Source organism: Trichosurus vulpecula, chromosome 1, assembly GCF_011100635.1.
Source record: "Trichosurus vulpecula isolate mTriVul1 chromosome 1, mTriVul1.pri, whole genome shotgun sequence".
Classification (NCBI taxonomy): Eukaryota; Metazoa; Chordata; class Mammalia; order Diprotodontia; family Phalangeridae; genus Trichosurus; species Trichosurus vulpecula.
The window spans coordinates 198,289,033-198,292,790 of record NC_050573.1 but is presented as its reverse complement, the minus strand read 5'-3'; positions in this window follow the sequence as shown (position 1 = coordinate 198,292,790).

Here is a 3,758-nt window from a genome sequence, read left to right as displayed (position 1 = left end):
CAGAATGGGTATTTTTTGCCCTTGTTTTGGGGAGATGCAGAAAGAGGCTTAAAGAGGAAGAGAGCATTACTGGCTAAAACGATGGAGGTCTTGAAAATCTGAGGAGCTAACTAGAAATTTTACAGGATTAATGACATTGAAAACCATTTGCTAGGTTTGCCTAAACCTTTCTCTCCCTATTTAAGACTTTCTAAATTGAGTCTGAGAATTTTCAGGGGCTGTTTTTGGTGCTGGAATGAATAAACAGGCAAAGTGGATGATGTGTTACCATTTATTGCAGTGACATTGTAACTTGCTTCCATTGTAATTACAGTGTATTATTAGTGTTGCAACTGATAGGTTTGTTCAATTAAAGAGCATCTCAGCATTTACTTTATCCAGTAAGGTTCCAGATAATTTACGGCACTAGTAGAACTCGGTTGTCAAAATGAAGTGAGTTCTAGGTTTGAGGGAGACAGGAGGAGAGGCCTCATTTGATCACCTGCCAAGGTGTCCTAGAGCTTTCTGAGTAGAGCTAAAACTGAACTTGGGAGCAGTCCTACTCTATACAGATGAGCTTCTCTCTGGTTTCAAGGAGGCTTGGAATCTACTAGCTATTAGGCTTTCCATGTGCATCTTACATGTATATAAGTCTCATTATATGTACTTAGCTCACTTTTTCAGCTTTATGAACTCAGTTATGACTCTGGAATGGCATTCATATATTTGCTGACCAGGGCACATCTTTGTTGTTGGACCTTTCAACATTGACCTCCTTTTATTTTTATTATAATTCTCAACCAGTTCATCAGATACTCTTTTTTTCAATTGGCTTAGATCTTATTTGTTTCAATACACTAAATTTGCAGCCCTGGGGAATGATTACCCCAGCTTGGTCCCGGTTTGTCAATGGAGATTGTATTTTGTTTCACATTTATGTTCTTTCATTGGATAATATTATGCAGCTCAATGTCATATATGTGCTGACAGTGCTTATATATAATTTTCACTTCCAGCAGATTGCATAAAGTTGTTTGGTGTTTTACAAAGTTATCTTTGTGATACTCAATCACAGTCGCCTTCCAATGTTCTTAAACTAACACAGATAAAACAGAAAACCAAGTTACTATTGATTGATTTTTTCCAAAGCAGAGGTCTCAGGTGTCACTGGTGGTAGTTTCCTTCAGTGACAATTCTCTTTATCCTTCAGAGAATGCTACTGACCTTGAAGTCATTGTGAATTCTAAGATGTTTGTTTTGTTTTGTTTTGTTTGGAACTCTACATCAATCATATAATTGAGATACCTTGCTCACAACTTAGGAAGAGAGACAGAATGAGATTTGTGCTAATGCCATTCCTGAAACCTTAATCCATACCTTTGTTTTATCTTGACTTCAGTACTACAATAATTTATTTCTGTACATTTTACTGCCTGACCTTCAAAATACGCACTTCATGTAAGCATCAGCAGGTATGAATTTTACAAAGTCTGTTTTCCTATTTTGTAGTTAGTATATTCAAAGCTATCTAATAACTCCCAACAAAGCACTTGCTGGATTTTCCCTCCTCTTGTTTAAACTGTTAATTCAAAAGGTTTTCTATGACTTGACTCATTGCTTTATGGCTGGGGTTCTTAATCTGGGGTCCATAAACTGATTAGTTTTATGTATTTTATTTTATGCATTTTAAAACATAATTCTAAGAAAGGGTTCAGAGGTTTTATCAAACTGCCAAAAGAATCTATGATGGAAAAAAGGCAAAGAACTTTTACAGATCTTTTGTGCCTGCATTTACTGAGATAATTTCTTCAGTCACTAAATAGAAGATAATAGGTCTAGTTGGGTAAGAGACATCAGAGGTTATCTAGTCTTATTTTGCTGATGAGTAAACTGAGGCCCATATCTTGGCTTGTTGAAGGTCTTTCAGTGAATAAGAGTGAGTGGCAAATTTTGAATCCATTTATTAGTTCTACTGCATTCCATAGGTTATATTATCCATAGGTTAGATTATCATTTCATAAATTTTAGGACTTCTATTTGAATTCTAGCTAATGACTTGTGTTATTTCAAGATAATTCATAAATGTATTTATGCTGTCATGGTAATTATGAATCATAGGATCTCTGTGTTGGGAGGGAACTTGGAAACTATCTAGTCCATATTATCTTTTCCTGAGCAAGAATCCTTTCTCCGTCCTTTCTCTCATCCCAAAAAATAGTCAGCAATTTGTCATTTATTTTTGTCTAGTTATTTTGGTACTACATATAGTAGCAGCATTAGTTTTCAATCATATTACACCTATGACATTACAAAGTCCTAAGTACTTTAAAACAAAATGCTAGAGTATAGCCACTGTTTTTTGTTTGTTTGTTTTTTCATGAAGCTGAGGTAGAAAGCATTCCTTGGCTTTATGAACATTCCTTGGCATTCCTTGGCTTTATGAACCAAATGAGAGGAATATAAGATCCAGTTAAAGCACAGAACTACAAGCAAGCTCAAGGTGATTACCCAGTTAGAGGCTAATATAAAGTATAGAAAAAAATTATAGAATCAAGATTAAAACAAGTATACAAATTTATTAGCCAGTTTTTGCTTGAATATGTCATGTGAAGAGAACTCACTACCTCTTCAGGCAGCCTATTACATTTTTGAATAGCTCTAAGTATCAGGAAGTTTTTTCCTTATGTCAGATCTATATTTGTCTCCACACATGGCTACTAATTATGGTCTCTGAGGCCAAAAAGAAATAGCCCTTTAAACACCTAAAGACAGTTGTCATATATCCCCTAAGTCATCTATTCTCCAGACTAAACATCCTCAATTCCTTCAACTAATCTTAACATTGCATGGACTCAATACCCTTTATCCTCCTGGTTTTTCTTTTTAGATACCTTCCAAAAAGTATCCAAATCAATATCTTTCTGGATATCAATATCTTTCCCAAGATACAATGCTAAGAGCTGAACATAACACTCTAGATATGGTATGGCAAGGGCATATTAGACTGTATAAATGTACAAATATTATTATAATGTCATAGTAGATATTACAATTAATAATTCCCATTTGAGCTGAAATATATTTGACTAGATATTAGTCATTTAAATCATTTTGAGATTTGAATGAATTTATGCTTTGTTGCCAGTATAATGGTGAAGAATGGAAAAGTATCATTATTTTCTATTTTTGATGATAACTTTTGTTTTTTTATGTCAAGTCATTTCTTGATATGCCCCATTTCCATTAAATGCAAACCTGACTAACATGTAAGCCTGATAACATATGCTAGCTATGTTGTACACCCATAACACTCTCCTCAACTGAAGGTGGGAACATATGTCACATTTGTTTTCCCCTGAAACCAATATCATTAATTAAGATTAATCTGAATCCACTTATTTTTAGTGTTGTTTTTCAGTCATTTTCTATCATGTCTTACTCTTTGTGACCCCATTTTGGGTTTTCTTGGCAGAGATGCTGGAATGGTTTGCCATTTCCTTTTACAGAGGAGGAAACTGAGGCAAGCAGGGTTCAGTGACTTGCCCAGGGTCACGCAGCTAGTAAGTGTCTGAGGCCGGATTTGAACTCAGGAAGGTGAGTCTCCCTGACTTCAGGCCTGCACTCTATCCACTGCACCACCTAGCTGCCTTAGTGTTGTCTAACTTTAATGTTATTGTAATCACCATGTATGTTGTTCCCCTGCATTCTTTCCTCTGCACAAACTCATATTAAACCTTCCTATGTCGGAGGCAGAGCCAAGATGGCTGCTGGAAAGCAGG